The sequence below is a fragment of the Trachemys scripta genome, chromosome 3, assembly GCF_013100865.1.
Source record: "Trachemys scripta elegans isolate TJP31775 chromosome 3, CAS_Tse_1.0, whole genome shotgun sequence".
Classification (NCBI taxonomy): domain Eukaryota; kingdom Metazoa; phylum Chordata; order Testudines; family Emydidae; genus Trachemys; species Trachemys scripta.
In genome coordinates this window covers 199,110,721-199,129,942 of record NC_048300.1, presented here as the reverse complement: position 1 = coordinate 199,129,942, position 19,222 = coordinate 199,110,721, and the positions used below count along the sequence as shown (strand labels likewise).

Below are 19,222 nucleotides of genomic sequence, written 5' to 3'. Positions count from 1 at the left end.
CCTGGAAACACAGCCTGGGATCTTAGAGTCCCGCTGGTTCTTCCTGTTCATGAATACCTGTAATAAAAGGTGGCTGGGCCAAATTATGTTCTCATTGACCCCTTTGCAGCTCCTCTGCCTTTTGTGGGTTTGCACAGGGGTCACGAATTGGAACTTAGTCAATTCTGATGCGCAAGAAGAAGCTGAATTATATTCCCTCTCTTAGCTGTGTTGGGCCTGCAGGACTCACAGGAGTGTAAAGCCGTGAAAACTTGAATTGCTAAGATCAGTCAAGATGATGGAATATATGCAGGAAGCAAACCTGTTCAACCAAACGTTGAGTTTTAGCCTTGAACTCCACTTGAAAGTAGTAGTTTCCCAATCCCTTTTTAGTTCCATGTAGACTTTCAAAGATAATGTTGTTCCTGTAAATTGGATCAGTGGTTCTCAATCAGGGGTACGCACACTCTGTGGGTACGCAGGGGTCTTCCAGGGGTACATCGACTCATCTAGAGATTTGCCTAGTTTTACAACAGGCTACACAAAAAGCACTAGCGAAGTCAGTACAAACTGAAATTTCATGCAGACAGTGATTTGTTTGTTGAAATGTAAATACAATATTTATATTGCAGTTGATTTATCTTATAATTATATGGTAAAAATGAGAAAGTGACCAATTTTTTTAGTAGTAGTGTGCTGTGACACTTTTTGTATTTTTGTGTCTGATTTTGTAAGCAAATAGTTTTTAAGTGAGGTGAAACTTGGGGTCCACAAGACAAATCAGACTCCTGAAAAAGGTTCAGAGCCACTGTGTTAGATTATTAGTGAAGCTACTATAACTTAAAAGAGAACAAGTGTATGAATTGTGGAACAGGAGTGAGTTGGTGCTTTTACCAAAGTGAGGCCTTCCCATTGTTTCTTAATGTAAGAACAATCTGTAGTCTGTAAAACTGTCCTTGCTCTAGTATATGAAATGTGTATTTCTGTATAGGTAGAACTAGGGTCAGCTAGTTTGTGACATTATATTTCTATGCCACTTGTGTGCAACAATTATAAATGAGAGTTTTGATGTTGTTTCACTGGTGCTTCACATTGTGGGCCCGTCTACAGCTTCACTGCTCGTGGGAGGACTACATTCAGTTAAGATGCCTGCAGAATCAGTATGCTGCTCATAGCATTTCACGCTGTCTGATGTGAACCCTACTTCTGCTGCACAAAACACGCCTCCCCTCTCTGACACACAATGGCAAAACGTAATTGGTTGGTGCGTATGAGATGCAGTAACTCTGTTTTCAGTCAGGGCGAGTCTCAGTGGATAGTTTGAAGGATAAGTTAATGGGTATTGTGACTTTTGCACTGCATTCCCAGCTCTGTTTGCTCCAGCAGTGTTGTAGGTGGAGGGAAGGGGAGACATGCTGGGACATTTTGTTCTGGTTCTGTGTTTTGTTAATGTCAGGGGGTGATTCCAACACTGCAGTTTAGTTCTATCATGTGCGCACGCTTTCTGTAGGAGATCTGCTCGTGCATTTGGGGAGGTAGGACTGAAAGGGCATTCCTTTTCTTTTTTAGATAACGATCTTATGGCTTCATTAATATAAATGGTAAATACTTCTTAATGGGTTGGGTGAGCGGTGCCTTTTTTTGTAGTTAGTTGCCTTTGTGATGACTACTGCTAATCGTCAGTGAGGTTCTTTAAACCGTAGGGAGCATGTCCTTAGCTAAGCAGAGGAGAGACTGATGGGTGTTCTAGAAATTACACAGATAATTAAAATATGGATGTCTGCCAAGCTAAGTGAAATGTAGATGGTACTGGTCCCATTCCGAATCCCTTTCTAAAAATAAATCTGCAGTTTTGAGGTCTCTCCTATAAACAGTGTTGCCCATTTCAAGTAGTGAAACAACCCCCCCCACCCCACACACACACTTTTAAAGGTGAAATGTAGATGTTTCTTAAAGTTTATTTTTCCAAATTAAGAATTACATGAGTAGACAATTACAAGTTCATCTTAAAACAAAATAGTCCTCGCTCCCTGCTTCATTTGCCTCCCAGCTTTCTACAATAATTGTGTTTGGTGTTGTCCTCTCTTACAACAGGAATGTGGATCTTGGCAGGTTGAAAACTTCTCCATTTACTCCTAAAATGCTTTAGATGAAGTTTATCCATGTAGCCTGCTAATGGCTTAATCTCTTTAAAAGTTTTGGATTCACCATTTAAGCTTAAACCTCACTTCTAAAAGTAGTAAATTGATTGTGCCCAGATATTAAAACTTAGAACGGTAGATAGCTTTAAAAAATAAAAACACCTCCACCTGGGGGATTGTTTTGTTCAGCAAGATCTGGGGCTGGCTTCACAAAATCTAGTGGTGCCTGGGGAAACGCCTCTTGTGGCTGTCATGTTTTGGTTGTTTTAAATACTTTTAGTAGCCAGGTATCAATACTGCAGCTGGAAAAACATTCTGCTTCTCTTAGTTCCTGATGTAATTTCAGTTGATTGGGGTATTCATCTCCTGTCCTGAACTATTGTGTAGTACGGCTGTGTGCTGTCAGGCAGATGCCACTTGCTGCTTCATAGGTGGGCTGCATTTCAGTCGTGACTGCAGTGATTATACCAACTACAGGAATCTAAAAGTGCCTCTCTAATCTCTCTGGTAGTTATTAGGTTTTGTGACTGTTTTGAGTATGAATGTGCAGAGGGATCCACTGGCATGAAAGGTGCTATATTAAAACAGAATCACGATTACCAAGATTTGTACGCTTTGAGTGCGAGTTTGCTATGTGGGTGAGCTACTTGCCTCATATTTGACCCACCATTCACTTGCCCTGCCCTTCAAAGACGCTGGTGAACCACTGTCATAACTGGTGCTACCCATAATCTACAGGGCAGTACTTTGAAAGAGCAGGACTCTGAGGCGTGTAATTACGTTTGTTGCCTATTATTTTTTTGCACCTGGGCTCGGTGGCCTTGGAGGTCCTGCTAACTTGCATCAAGAAGCAGCAGGAGTGAAGTGACGGAATAGCAAGATTTTAACAAGAGAAGAAGCTGGCATCTGAATCCTTTGGGCCTTAACAAGTCTAAGAAAAAAATGGTGCTGGGTTTAAACCTGCCACTCTGCATTTGCTTCACTGGTTATCAGGAGACATTGGAGCCAAGGAAGGCGCTGTTTGAGACAGGCTGGCCAGATTACCTAATTGGATTACTTTTGCCAGTTAAGAATTATGTGCTAAACTGTAAGACGAAACGGTCTACTCTGGGACTGCAAAAGAAACGGGGTTTAAATCTACGTGCCAGGAGAGCACGCTGTGTACTGTAGCTTTGTTCCAGATGTACCCTCCCAAGGGCCTGCTTTCACTCAGAGTAGCTTGCAGCCTGGAGTTAAGGTTACTTATAAACCATGAATTGAAGAGTCTGCTCCCTAGAGGTCCATCCGACCTTATGAATGGGGATAGCCCTTAAGTCTTCATCCTGGTGGAGATGTCAATTTACCAGAGTGATATCTCAGGGCTTGGAAATGTGATCTCCAAAAAGCAACTTGACACACGCAGCCTGCCCAGGAGGCCTGATGAGGAGAGTTCTTCCGGCCAAGAAAGATCGGATGAGGGCTCCTTCAAGCCATGGTTACTCACTCAGCTAGACACATTGTGTGCAAGTCGCTTACCTGGATCATCTGGGTATGTCTCACATAATCAATTCCCTGCCATTGCCAGGGTCTTGGGCATTGCTGCATCTTGGTCCCTCCTAGTATCTGCCTGTGGCACGTAATAATTTAGCCCCCTGTAGGCTATTATACTTCGGTCTAACTTTGCTTGTTGGGTTTAGTGTGCGGGTGCTGGGTGCCATTAGTGGCCTGTGATCTACGAGAGGTCAGGCGAGATGAACTGGTGGTCCCTTCTGACCTTAAATTTGATGACTCTAAGTAGCTTATCACATATGTTAGGGCGGTTGGGCAACGTGCCCACGAGTTAGCCTCTGCATGGCTGTAAATTTCCCACAGTGAGGAGAAGGAAGTCCTGTGGCAAAACACAGGCCTGGAATCCAGGAGTTCTGGGTTCTGTTCCCAGCTTGCTGAGAACAGACTGACTTCCTGCGTGACTTAGAGCAGGTTTGCTTATCACTGTGCGTTAAAATTGCAGTAAGCTGGGTGCTGAAATTCCTAGTGGTATAAGGAGATGAAGTTTAAGATTCTCGTGCTGTGGCACAGCTTCGCCAGTTGGCTGGGGTGGTGGTTGATAGTTATGGGCTTGGGGAAGTAAATACAGTATATGGGTTTGCCAAAAGCCACAGCTGTATCCATTGCAGAATAATCTGTGGTTGGGGTATGCAGCAACAATATTAAAGAAAAAAAATAGAAAATGGGATATCAAAATCTCTGAATAAAGGACTGGAGTCAGCTCTTATTTTAACCTTCTTTACCTAGAAATAAATTCTAATAGACAAGGTAGATGGATTTTCTCCCACCGGTTTGAGACGGATCGGTTTCCAGTCTAATATTAAGGCCCTTTCTGCCTTCTCAACTTCCTGTTCTGTTAATCCTGGGATTTGCTCCCTCTCTTACAAGAGGCTTACGTAGGTTTGATTTGCGCCTCTTGTCACAAACTACCTTATTTGGGTGCACAAGCACGTTATCCCGAAACAAGTTTGCCTGGGCATGCCAGCATCTAATGAAAGAGAATAATTCTATTAGTTTTAGCTGGCACTTGCAGGCCATGGCATGACTTTACATTAACATATGCTCTGACAAATTCTACATCTCTTCATAGACCGGTTAGTGTAAGACTTCTTCTGAGTCTCATCACTGCGCTGGGAGCAGGGAAGAGACTGTATTATTTCTATACTATATAAGCCACTTTGGTGTCTTGTCTTGTCTCTGCCTCAGTTACTTCTAGTGATTCCTGGTCATCTTCTTGTCCTTCATAACCTCCTCTTGTATGTTCCTAAACTGTGTTCTTTCCTTATGGAATACATTTTAATCAGGAGGTGAAAATAAACATCTTCTCCTGGTCAATAACTTGTGGGCTAGAGGTTCGAGGCTGTCTTGTTTTGATGTCTGTATCTGCCTTCTCTTTCCCTTGTTCCCCTCTATTTCTAAAAAGAAGGTAAATGGGCATGCTTATCGCCTTCATTTGGAAATGCAGTAAAAGAGATCGTGTAGAGGGGATGGCTTTTAGAAAGTGACTTTTCTTTGGTTGTAGTTGGGGAGGAGAGCTTTCCTTCGGGAGGGGGTAATTACCAGATGTACTTGGTGTATCCTGGGAGCACTTCACCGGGACGAAGCACATGGAATTATGGACTGAACAATGAAATGACGGCCAAGTCACACACTCTTCAGCGCTAAATAAGTCAGCTTAGGCATTTATAGCCTCTGAATTTTTTCTTGGGATTGTATCAGAACGTCACCCGGGAGGAAGGACTTTAGACAGGATAATCTTTGTACCTTCGTGCTGGATAATAGTTCTGTTATGAGGTAGAGAGCAGATAACAACTTGCAGCATTATTTAGAATTAGATAGTCTGGTTTATTGATTGTAAAGGAAGTGTTTCCAGAGGATTTGAAAATTCCACTGGCCCCAAGGGAGTAGGGATTTTTCTAAAGAGAATACTAGCAACTTCTGCAGAACCTAAGCTTTAATTAAAGTTAAGTGCACTTGAGGACCAGGTCTTCTCATGTTCAAGCACTATCCTGCCCTGATTAAAGAAGTGAGCGTTGAGTGCTTTCACTGTGCTTGATTCATTTCTGGAGCTGTGCAGATTTCAACTCCAAAAGCAGTGAGTCAGACCTTGGATATCTGGGTTTCAGGAAATTCATGACATCCCTGTCTTCAGGTAGCCACTGTTAGAAGCTGATGGGGTAAAGCCAGGCGGAAGCCATGGTGTCTAACCACAGCACAGGTTCTCGCCATCTTCAATCAGACACAATTATTTCTCTTCATAAATCCTGCAGCCTCCTAAAACTTCTTTCCCATGTGCCTGGGGTGAGTAGATGGGGTCTTGTTTAGACAGACATGGAAAACAATAGTTCTTGGTCATGATGGTGGACGTGGGAGAGTGGCTTTTGTGCCTTTGCTTGTGTGGGACATTATCGGTGCCTAAGTGAGAATTTCTGCTCCATTTATAATTTCTGTTTCTCTGCTAACTTTGGTATTGGCAAACTTGGCTTTTTACAGTGCATTGCAGCAATAATAGCCTAAGGAAATGAAAGGGTTTGGTTTTTATACACTGTAGACCCATGAGGAACTAATTGTAAATGTAGCCCATCTATACCGGCTGCCTTCACACAGGTTTCCTTGGTGCATGTCTGGCTGAATACTAATACTGCACAGTACCTTATTTATGTTAACCCAGGCCAAGATTTTCAAGACCTACTAGTTTCTTGAGTGTGCAATTTGAGACACCTTTGAGGCACCTTTTAAGGGGCCTAATTTTCAGGGAGAGGGTGCTGTAATTTTCAGGGAGAGGGTGCTGTAATTTTCAGGGAGAGGGTGCATTAAGGATTGCTAATCAACTTTGAAAATTGTGTCCCTCTGCCTAGGGAATTACCCTGCAGTAAACGGCAGATCTTTTACTAAGAGGATAGAAGCTACCCAGTGAATTGCTATTTAATGTATAAATTTTATAACCTCTGCATGGTTGTAATGAATCCACTGCCCAGTTGGCTGGAGCTCAGGGTCCTAACTATTGGGTGCTATATGACATTTTCTCGGTTTCCTCTGTTCTTTAGGTCTGAAATACAAAGGTTAGATCTGACAATGTTCATTGTTCTGAGACAGATTATAGGTGTGGTGTGTTTTGTTGGGGTTTTTTGGACAACTGGTACAACTTCTACCAAGTATACCCATATCCTCCCCCTCCCATTTTTTGCAATTTCATATTTCTCTTTGTAGATATGACAGTCTCTAATACATCAACCAGAAGAACAATCCAGTCTTGAACAAGTCCTGTCACTGAAGGAGTAACTTTGTTTTAGTGTGTAAAGCATGTCTATGGTCTTAACAGATCTAAGACTGCTCTGTTTAGACTATATTCTTTTTGGGACAGGGCTGTGCCCATGTTTTAACTTACAGCTCCTAGCACATCATCAGCACTCAACTACTTATATACTAATAATTAATCTACTAAATGCTCAACATCTTGGCCTCCAGTCTCTTAGTCCTGGGAGAATTCTGCACTACCGCGCGTGCGTATATTTAATGAGCCCCGAGGTTTTTTAATTTTTTGTGCAGAAAAAAGCTTCTGCCAAAATGTTGCTTGCAGTTCCGTCTTTTGCCCACCAGAGAGCACTGTGGCCCAAGAACAGCAGTAGCTCCCTGCCAGCCAGGTCAGGAGAAGGTGTGTGTGTGTGACCGACCTACCGGGGCTCATAAGGGCTAGTGGGGAGGACAGACTGGGACAGGGGTTGAATAGGAGTGGAGGCGCAGAGCCGGGGGGGAGGGAGGTGCAGAGAAACATGGGGACAGGGGTAAGGTTACAGGGACGGGGGGGGGNGCTGGGTGAGGGCACAGACACGCGAGGGGGAGGGGTGCAGAGCTACCTAGGGACAGGGAGTGGCTGGGAGGGGGCAGATGTGCCTGACTGAATGGGAGAGGCTACAGATCAGCCAGGGTCTGCATGGGGGAAGCTCCCTAACAATCCCTCCCCGTCCCCCAAAAAACCTGTTCCATACTTTGTCCACCCACACCCAACAGCCCTCCAAGTTCACACCCAAGCTCCTTCCCAGCAATTTACTTCCCTCTCCCTCAGCTCCTCCATAACCCCTGACTGCCTGAAGCCTTTGTGCAGCTTCTGAGGGGTGTGGGAAATACGGTTCTGTATTGTAGTTTAAATGAATTACTACTCAGAGCTCTGTATTAATATACCTAGTAAGGAATCTGTTTGTCAAAAAAACGTTTCCTGAGTCTTTTTTTGTTCTCTGTATTGTTAGACATACTTGCTGACAGGTATTTTGAAATAATTGACCAAAAATAATTGAAACTGGTGTGATTATATTGTGTTATTTTGACAAATAAAATATGCAGAATTTTGTAGAATTTTAAAATATTGTGCGTAGAATTTTTAATTTTTTGGGCACAGAATTCCCCCAGGAGTAAATCCCTGTGATTACTATGCTAATGCTACTTGCACGTAAACTCCTCGGGCAGGGCTGTCTCGAAGGGGATGTCTACGCTAGAGCTGGAGGTGTAATTTCCAGCTGGAGGAGACTTATCCATGCAACCTCTAATCAAGCCAGCGTGCCAAACGTAGCAGTGTAGCTGCAGAAGCACACAGCGGAAGGGGCTAGCTGCCCAGAGGATGGTCTCATCCAAGATCATTGGCATGTACTCGGGTGGCTAGTCTCTCCTACTGCACGTGCTACCTCAACTACACTGCTATTCCTAGCGTGCTAGCTCAGACAGAACGAGTGTGGCTAGTTTTCACCCCTCCAGCTCGAGTGTAGACATATACCCTAAGTGTTTGTACAGTGCCTAGCACACCGGGGTCCTGGGTGCTATCTTTGTCACTCGCCTCTGGGTCCTTTCCAATTTCTTCACATCCTTTCTATAACCGCGGTCACCAAAATTAGACACAGTACGCCAGCTAAGGCCTAATCCGCATCAACCAGAGTGGTGCTATTACCACCCATAACTTGCATGCGGTGCCTCTGTTAATACAACCGTGTATGCTTTTTTTTTTTTTTTTTTTGCAACATCATTGTATTGCTGATTGATGTTGAGGTTGTGGTCGACAACTCCCAGATCCATCTCAGCAGTGCTGCTGCCAAGCCAGTTATCCCCGGTTCTGTCTTTGTGTGTGTCACGGACTCACAGATCGTGCCCACTTCATCGGACCATGCCACACTGCCCTGGCCACGTCTGGGGCTGGGCTACTCCGGGGTCGGGCCGCACCACACCGCCACTGCAGGTCCCTGGCGGGTTCCCTGAGCGCATGCATGGCACTAAATAGGCTGCTGCGTGGCCGCACAGCTTATAGGGAACTTAAGGGGTGTGTGTGTGTGTGTGTGTGTGTGTGTATGTATATATGTATCTATACACAAACACACACACCTTTTCTTAATGATTTCCAACGCTCTGGTCGCTTTTTTGACTGCTGCTGCACATTGAGTGTATGTTTTCAGAGAACTATCCACTATGACTCCAAGATCTTTCTTGAGTGGTAAGAGCTAATTTAGACCCCATCATTTTATACGTATAGTTGGGATTATGTTTTCCAATGTGCATTACTTTGCATTTATCATCATTGAACTTCATCTGTAATTTTCTTGCCCAGGCACCCAGTTTCGAGAGATCCTTTTGTAGCTCTTCGCAGTCTGCCTGGGACTTAGCTATCTTGAGTAGTTTTGTATCATCTGCAAATTTTGCCATCTCACTGTTTACCCCTTTTTCCAGATCATTGATGAATATGTTGAATAGGACTGGTCCCAGTACAGACCCCTGGGGGACACCACTATTTACCTCTCTCCATTCTGAAAACTGACCATTTATTCCTACCCTTTGTTTCCTATCTTTTAACCAGTTACCAACCCATGCAAACACCTTCCCTCTTATCCCCTGACAACTTACTTTTCTTAAGAGCTTTTGGTGAAGGACCTTGTCAAAGGCTTTCTGGAAATCAAAGTACACTATATCCACTGGATCCCCCTTGTCCACATGCTTGTTGGCCCCTTCAAAGAATTCTAGTAGATTGGTGAGGCATGATTTCCCTTTACAACAACCATGTTGACTCTTTCCCAACAAATCATGTTCATGTGTGTGTCTGATAATTCTGTTCTTTACTGTTGTTTGAACCAATGTACCCGGTACTGAAATACTGGTGCTGTCATCCATGAGTTTGCAATATTACTGCCAGTGGCTTCAAGATTTCTTCAGCTAATTCCTTCAGCACCTTGGGGTGGATAACTTCAGGCCCTGCTGACTTGGTTTCTTTCAGATTAATCAGAAGACCTCTCTGACGTCTTCTTTACTTATTCTGATCTGCATCCCTTCCTCTTTATTGTCTATGCTGCTAGTCGTCCAGTCCCATGTTATTTTGCACGTTATATCCATGGAGTTATTTTGCAAAGGCGTCTTTAGGGGGAGGGGGTAGTTGAGGTTTTAAATATAAATTCAATGGTCAGACTTTTCCTGAAATAAGACAACTTCTGGGCAGGAGTTCCATGAGCATGGAGACTGCAGTGTTTCCAGCAAATGTGGCAGAGTGCGCTTCAGATTTTCCCATTATCTTTAAAATGTTACTGTTTCCCTGCTCTATAGGCAAGTATGCCATCCTGCTCGTGTATGACATACTGTGACTTATCTGACACGCTGCACTTTGAGAACCCCAGACCCAGGGGATACTTGATCCCTTTGAGAGAATTTGGTATTGTCTAGTCAGTATGTTTGGCTTTCAGGGAGACCTGCTGGAGCATTCATTTAACCATATTTCTCTTCCTCTCCTTCACAGTACAGTGCGGTGGACAGCAATCCCCTCTCTCTCTACGTTATGCACCCGTTCTGGAATACTATCGTGAAGGTGAGAATTCCTGCTGGTCATGTGGTTCTGTGCTGGAAGTGGAAGTGCCAGTTTCTGTCATGGCATAATCTCTTAGACAGGACTGCCTTTTGGTTGAAACAAACTCTGCTTTAATTCCATGACAAATGCCAACCTTTGTCCTTCAAGAAGGACAATAACTGTGGGCGCGATTGCATAACCATCTACAATTTTATGCTGCAGAATCATAAATGTCAAAAGCCTCTATCACTATCTAACACCAATAAGTCATAAACTCCTCTCTGATGTAGTTAAAGCAATGTGTAGTGCCTATTGTGTGCACTAATGTGATTCTTTGTGTGTATTTTTGCTGCTTTCCCATAGATTTTCCCTACCTGGTTGGCTCCAAATCTGATAACATTTTCTGGCTTCCTGTTGCTTGTCTTCAACTTCTTCCTCATGGCATACTTTGACCCTGATTTTTATGCTTCCGGTAAGACTGTCTTTTTTTTATAAACTGTACATTTTAGAGCATTTGAGTAATAAAAGATCCGATACTCCTGTCTTCCTATACCATAGTTTTGCAATTTCATGCGCTGACTGATATGGCTTGCTCATCTACTGCTCTGGAGTGTTCTTTGGTTTTGAAATATCAATGTGGTAAGAAGAGTCAAGGACAGAATCGCTGGGGGATACTGTATTAAAGCAGCCAAAATATGACTCATTCCTTCCAGTTGCTTTGTGAGGAGGAATAGCCAACGTTTAAAAAAAAAAAAAAAAAACCAACCCCCCAAATTTAAGAGTTCTTTGTACCTTTTAAAGTCAAGCTGACTTCGGTGCGCGCGCGCACACACACACACACACACACACACACACACACCCCATTATGCTACTTATAGCCTTGAGGAAGAACAAATAATACATTTGGGTGCCAATAACAGATGATGTAACCCGTCTTGCTGATAAAATACCAATTTTAGGTTACTGGCCTGCTTGTCTTTGTCCAGTTCATTTATTTTTAGTGCTGTGTGTGAACCAGTGGTACCTGTTTTTTGTTGGATTTAGAGTAATCTCAATTGGATATAAATACACCCAAACATTACATGCTACATGTGTGTACCTTTATTTCCCTCTTCTGATGGATGACTGTTCAGTCTTTTCACAGTCTGTTACAGTCCTCCTTGTCATCATGATAAAGGATGGGCAAGCAGACTTTATATCTGGCCTAGCAAATTTATATGGCAGTCTTGTAAGGCTGTTTTGACATTAAGGCTGATCTAACTTACATCGACATAGCTACATCTCTCGGGGTGTGAAAAATCCACACCTCTGGAGAGACGTAGCTATTCTGACTTAACCCCTGATGTAGAGGGGGCCGGGCTGATGAAAGGAAGAATTCTTCCCCTGACCTAGCTACCGCCTCTGCAGGAGGTGGATTAACTACAGCGAGAGGAGAACACTCTCCCATCGCAGTATTGAGCATTTACACTGGAGTGCTACAATGGTACAGCTGCTGCGCTCTTATGTGTAGACATACCCAACGTTTCTTTTGTCTGCATTTGTTCAAGAGAGAATCTCAAATGATTTGCTTTCCGGAGGTCTTTGTAGTGTACTGCATAATCTCTACGGCGGGGCTTGCCTGTGTCTGTTCGGCATCCCATGTTGGAATGGCTCTTCCTAAACATCTGACTAAAATTTTGATGGGAGAGGAGGAGTAAGAAAGGAATATGAAGGTCTTGTAACCAAAAAAAGAGGAAGTTTGGCCTTTTATTCCTTGCCCTAGCACCTTTGTCTTGTCGTAGATCTGGGTGTTGGCGCTAAAGCTGTGCAAATAACGAGGCTTAACAAGTTGGGTTCTTCTGGGCACTTCTGTAACTTTAATAGTGTTCGAAGTCACAGATCTGAAGGCTATGAGAATCTCCCCTTTGAAGGATGTGCAATCTCCCTTGAAGTGTTTGTCTTCCTATCCTGCAACAACCTGATTCTCCATTGCCCTGCACCTGGCTTAAGTAAGTGTAAAATGCTACCATTTTGATTTGGTGGCAGTGTACTAGTGTAAATGACTAGACGTGCAGGGTAAGAGAATTGGATCCTAAATTAATACTGAACATGACTCTTCTGAGGTCTAATTTGTGTGCCCAGTTACATGCCATCATATAACTCCTTCTCATGGCTAAGCTTTTGTAAAGAACAAAATGTGATGTCTCTTATTGCTGACAGCAAATGTCATGTCTCTTCAGATTTTGTGTTTCACGTGTCAGCTAGCTAGGATCTTGTTGAAACAAGAAATAGCTGTAATGGGTCAATCATCAAAACCCAGCTGGAGAGCTGAGAAGCGCAAGTGAAGCTGCAATTCTTAGCAACTGAGGGAATTCTGTGCACTTTGTTCCTTGGCAAATCGGCAGATTTCACTAGCAAGAATACTCTGTGCTGTAGTAATCATACACTGCACTGGAAAGCTACGAATTAAAAATGAGTAACTCTTTAAAGCTGCAGGAGCAATTCCCTGTATCAACATTTGTCCAATTGCAGGTTCATGTTGGCGTCTTATGAGGGGAAGATGCATTGTGGTGTCCTCCACCTAGGAGAGTTAGTTCTGTCAAGCCGCTGACTGCCCAAAAGGGCTTGGGGGCACAAAGGGCTGAACTAGCCTTTCATCTTGAAGACCTGTACAATTTTTGGTGTGGTTTGCAAGTGAAATGAGCTCAGGGATCTCATCCCACTCCACAGAATTCTATTCAAATTGGTTATTCTGTCCCCAGCAGGCAGTCAGCTGAATTTCAGAAAGGTCTGTACTCCCCCAATAACTTCTCCAACACCAGATTGCTAGGAGGGGGTGGTGCCACACCATGGTACCTTTGGCATGCCGTGCATCTTTCCTCTGCCCAATGGATAGTTGTGACCGTAGGGAATAGGTGGTCTGCTTCCTTCTGGTCCCTTCTTCCAGCACTGCCCTCACTGCTCCCCTTTGTCTAATGGATTTTCGTACCAGACCTTCCTGCTTCTGTCATTGCAGTTCCCTTTCTCTCTGACACTGAAGTCATGAAACGTGGCAGGCAGCAGGTTTGAGAGGCTCCTTGTCTCATTCCTCGGTCTTATGATCTGTTTTTCATAGTACCCGTGAATCATACAATCAGATGGAGAAGCCCCATCAGATCGTCCAGTCCTTCTCCCTGCCAGAGCAGGCTTGTCCTCTGCAGGACGTTCTCAAAGTGTTCAGGCCTAAAGTTCCAAAGGATGGGGCTTGCATCATCTCCCTTGAGAAACTAGTGTATTGCCTGGGTGTGATTTTTGTGACTGGTCTTGTGCCCTGTGCTGGGAGACAGGCAGAACACCCCACAATCCAACCCTCTGATCTGTAAGAGCAGTAGAAGTAGGTCAGCGTGCGAACCCACAAGGGGAAAGTTTTTTTTGAGTTCCAAAGCTTCGGTCTCGGATATATTTTCAGGATTTCATCAAGTGCCATGACCCATGAGGGAGGGAAGAAAGACTGCTTTGAAGCTTCAAGCAATGTGCATATGGCAGAACATGGTCTATTGTAGATGACCAGATACATTGTCTCTTCTGCCTGTGCATCAGACCTGCTAATGCTGTCAGCATATGTCCTTCCTGAATGGATTTTTCCTTTAAATTACTTCAGGTTGGCCATAGGCCAGATTGTAGGGAAGGGCTTGTAAGTCAGCCCCTGGATCACGTTGTTGAACTTCCCTGAACACCTTTTCACCTTTGTCTGGTTGGTAATGCAGTTCCTATAACTGACTTGCCACTATCAACAAACTGTGCCTCTTAATACAAACAAACAAACACGCCCAGCAAAAGAGCCATCTGAGTCCGGTCTCTAAGACCAGAGTGTAAAATCCACCTCGAGTTTTTAGAAACGAATTAGTCCTTTTATTAGTCATTCTTGCCAGAATTGGTATAATTTCCCAAATATCATTGGAGAAAAAAAATGGAAAGAACACTTATGACTAATGGCTTGGTATTGCAATTCCCATAAAGCAGATATTAGAGCTGCAGTGTTTTTTCTCATAATATGCGGTAAATGCAAGTTTAAATTGGAGAAAAATATCTGTCAAGTTCGCTATCCACGTTAATATCCTGCTGAAATGAACGTTTAAATGTGGCACATTATAACTTATTCCTGTATCTAATATTTGGCTCCAGTCAAATGGTATTTCCAGGTGTTCGGCCACATACTAATAATACTTGGCACTTATATATTGCTTTACATGTTCAGAATCCCTTTTTGGATATTAATCACCCGATTACAGGGACAATGAGAGACAATGATTGCCACTGAAGATAAATTAGTGCACAGATGGTATCTGAGACTACCACAATTCTCCTCCCCCGTAATGGGAATGAGAGATGTGAGAACAGTTATTGCATAAAGAACAGGAGTACTTGTGGCACCTTAGAGACTAACAAATTTATTAGAGCATAAGCTTTCGTGGGCTACAGCCCACTTCTTCGGATGCATGTGCATATGTAGCCCACGAAAGCTTATGCTCTAATAAATTTGTTAGTCTCTAAGGTGCCACAAGTACTCCTGTTCTTTTTGTGGATACAGACTAACACGGCTGCTACTCTGAAACCAGTTATTGCATGTTTTCCTTTTAATGGCTTCAACTTCAGGTAAGTATCCTACCCACGTTACAGATGGGAAAACTGAGGCTCAGACTAAGTGACTTGCCCAAGGTAACACAATAAGTAACTGATCACGCAGAGATTAGGACTCTCTGGAGTGTCTGGCGCCCAGTACCACGATCAGTTCCTTGGCCCATGCTACCCCCTGACATTACAATTAGTTGCTGCTTACCCCAAAATAAAATGCTCTATGCTGTAGTTTGAAGATTGCTTCAGGACAAAGTAGCCGTGTGGGGTCTGTGGCCTAGAAAAGCCACAGATGCTGTGGGTCAGGACTGAGGTGCATTAGAATCATAGAATCATAGAATCATAGAATATCAGAGTTGGAAGGGACCTCAAGAGGTCATCTAGTCCAACCCCCTGCTCAAAGCAGGACCAATTCCCAGCTAAATCATCCCAGCCAGGGCTTTGTCAAGCCGGGCCTTAAAAACCTCCAAGGAAGGAGACTCCACCACCTCCCTAGGTAACGCATTCCAGTGTTTCACCACCCTCCTAGTGAAATAGTTTTTCCTGATATCCAACCTGGACCTCCCCCACTGCAACTTGAGACCATTGCTCCTTGTTCTGTCATCTGCCACCACTGAGAACAGCCGAGCTCCATCCTCTTTGGAACCCCCCTTCAGGTAGTTGAAGGCTGCTATCAAATCCCCCCTCATTCTTCTCTTCTGGAGACTAAACAATCCCAGTTCTCTTAGCCTCTCCTCATAAGTCATGTGCTCCAGACCCCTAATCATTTTTGTTGCCCTCCGCTGGACTCTTTCCAATTTTTCCACATCCTTCTTGTAGTGTGGGGCCCAAAACTGGACACAGTATTCCAGATGAGGCCTCACCAATGTCGAATAAAGGGGAACGATCACGTTCCTCGATCTGCTGGCAATGCCCCTACTTATACAGCCCAAAATGCCGTTAGCCTTCTTGGCAACAAGAGCACACTGTTGACTCATATCCAGCTTCTCGTCCACTGTGACCCCTAGGTCCTTTTCAGCAGAACTGCTACCTAGCCATTCGGTCCCTAGTCTGTAGCAGTGCATGGGATTCTTCCGTCCTAAGTGCAGGACTCTGCACTTGTCCTTGTTGAACCTCATCAGGTTTTTTTCTGCCCAATCCTCTAATTTGTCTAGGTCCCTCTGTATCCGATCCCTACCCTCTAGTGTATCTACCACGCCTCCTAGTTTAGTGTCATCTGCAAACTTGCTGAGAGTGCAGTCCACACCATCCTCCAGATCATTAATAAAGATATTAAACAAAACCGGCCCCAGGACCGACCCTTGGGGCACTCCACTTGAAACCGGCTGCCAACTAGACATGGAGCCATTGATCACTACCCGTTGAGCCCGACGATCTAGCCAGCTTTCTATCCACCTTATAGTCCATTCATCCAGCCCATACTTCTTTAACTTGGTGGCAAGAATACTGTGGGAGACCGTATCAAAAGCTTTGCTAAAGTCAAGAAATAACACATCCACTGCTTTCCCCTCATCCACAGAGCCAGTTATCTCATCATAGAAGGCAATTAGGTTAGTCAGGCACGACTTCCCCTTCGTGAATCCATGCTGACTGTTCCTGATCACTTTCCTCTCCTCTAAATGTTTCATAATTGATTCCTTGAGGACCTGCTCCATAATTTTTCCAGGGACTGAGGTGAGGCTGACTGGCCTGTAGTTCCCCGGATCCTCCTTCTTCCCTTTTTTAAAGATGGGCACTACATTAGCCTTTTTCCAGTCATCTGGGACCTCCCCCGATCGCCATGAGTTTTCAAAAATAATGGCTAATGGCTCTGCAATCTCACCCGCCAACTCCTTTAGCACCCTCGGATGCAGCGCATCCGGCCCCATGGACTTGTGCACGTCCAGTTTTTCTAAATAGTCCCGAACCACTTCTTTCTCCACAGAGGGCTGGTCACCTTCTCCCCATGCTGTACTGCCCAGTGCAGCAATCTGGGAGCTGACCTTGTGCGTGAAGACAGAGGCAAAAAAATCATTGAGTACATTAGCTTTTTCCACATCCTCTGTCACTAGGTTGCCTCCCTCATTCAGTAAGGGGCCCACACTTTCCTTGATTTTCTTCTTGTTGCTAACATACCTGAAGAAACCTTTCTTGTTACTCTTAACATCTCTTGCTAACTGCAACTCCAAGTGTGATTTGGCCTTCCTGATTTCACTCCTGCACGCCTGAGCAATATTTTTATACTCCTCCCTGGTCATTTGTCCAATCTTCCACTTCTTATAAGCCTCTTTTTTGCATTTAAGATCAGCAAGGATTTCACTGTTTAGCCAAGCTGGTCGCCTGCCATATTTACTATTCTTTCTACACATCGGGATGGTTTGTTCCTGCAACCTCAATAAGGATTCTTTAAAATACAGCCAGCTCTCCTGGACCCCTTTGCCCTTCATGTTATTCTCCCAGGGGATCCTGCCCATCTGTTCCCTGAGGGAGTCAAAGTCTGCTTTTCTGAAGTCCAGGGTCCATATTCTGCTGCTCTCCTTCCTTCCTTGTGTCAGGATCCTGAACTCGACCATCTCATGGTCACTGCCTCCCAGGTTCCCATCCACTTTTGCTTCCCCTACTAGTTCTTCCCTGTTTGTGAGCAGCAGGTCAAGAAAAGCTTTGCCCCTAGTTGGTTCCTCCAGCACTTGCACCAGGAAATTGTCCCCTACGCTTTCCAAAAATTTCCTGGATTGCCTGTGCACCGCTGTATTGCTCTCCCAGCAGATATCAGGGTGATTAAAGTCTCCCATGAGAACCAGGGCCTGCGATCTAGCAACTTCTGCTAGTTGCCAGAAGAAAGCCTCGTCCACCTCATCCCCCTGGTCTGGTGGTCTATAGCAGACTCCAACCACGACATCACCCTTGTTGCTCCCACTTCTCAACTTTATCCAGAGACTCTCAGGTTTTTCTGCAGTATCAAACCGGAGCTCTGAGCAGTCATACTCCTCTCTTACATACAACGCAACTCCCCCACCTTTTCTGCCCTGCCTGTCCTTCCTGAACAGTTTATATCCATCCATGACAGTACTCCAGTCATGTGAGTTATCCCACCAAGTTTCTGTTATTCCAATCACATCATAGTTCCCTGACTGTGCCAGGACTTCCAGTTCTCCCTGCTTGTTTCCCAGGCTTCTTGCATTTGTGTATAGGCACTTAAGATAACTCAATGATCGTCCCTCTTTCTCAGCATGAGACAGGAGTCCTCTCCTGTTGCGCTCTCCTGCTTGTGCTTCCTCCCAGGATCCCATTTCCCCACTTACCTCAGGGCTTTGGTCTCCTTCCCCCGGTGAACCTAGTTTAAAGCCCTCCTCACTAGGTTAGCCAGCCTGCTGGCGAAGATGCTCTTCCCTCTCTTCGTTAGGTGGAGCCCGTCTCTGCCTAGCACTCCTTCTTCTTGGAACACCATCCCATGGTCGAAGAATCCAAAGCCTTCTCTCCGACACCACCTGCGTAGCCATTCGTTGACTTCCACGATTCGACGGTCTCTACCCCGGCCTTTTCCTTGCACAGGGAGGATGGACGAGAACACCACTTGCGCCTCAAACTCCTTTATCCTTCTTCCCAGAGCCACGTAGTCTGCAGTGATCCGCTCAAGGTCATTCTTGGCAGTATCATTGGTGCCCACGTGGAGAAGCAGGAAGGGGTAGCGATCCGAGGGCTTGATGAGTCTCGGCAGTCTCTCCGTCACATCGTGTATCCTAGCTCCTGGCAAGCAGCAGACCTCTCGGTTTTCCCGGTCAGGGCGGCAGATAGATGACTCAGTCCCCCTGAGGAGGGAGTCCCCGACCACCACCACCCTCCTCCTCCTCTTGGGAGTGGTGGTCGTGGAACCCCCATCCCTAGGACAGTGCATCTTTTGCCTTCCAATCGGTGGAGTCTCCTTCTGCTCCCTTCCCTCAGATGGGCCATCTAGTCCACTCTCCGCATTAGCACCTGTAGAGAGAACATGGAAACGATTGCTCACCTGTATCTCCATTGCTGGTGCATGGACGCTCCTCTTTCTCCTTCTGGAGGTCACATGCTGCCAAACCTCCTCACAATCCTTCTGTCCCTGCTGCGCCTGCTCTGAATCTTCAGAACATTGTGGCCGTAGAAGCATCTCCTGACGTCTGTCCAGGAAATCTTCATTTTCCCTTATGCAACGCAGAGT

At 44.9% G+C, this 19,222-nt stretch overlaps 1 pseudogene; it reads left to right on the top strand.

Annotated features, from left to right (window-relative positions):
* The window catches only part of LOC117875555, a 62,790-nt pseudogene that overhangs the window by 21,488 nt on the left and 22,080 nt on the right, over window positions 1-19,222 (top strand).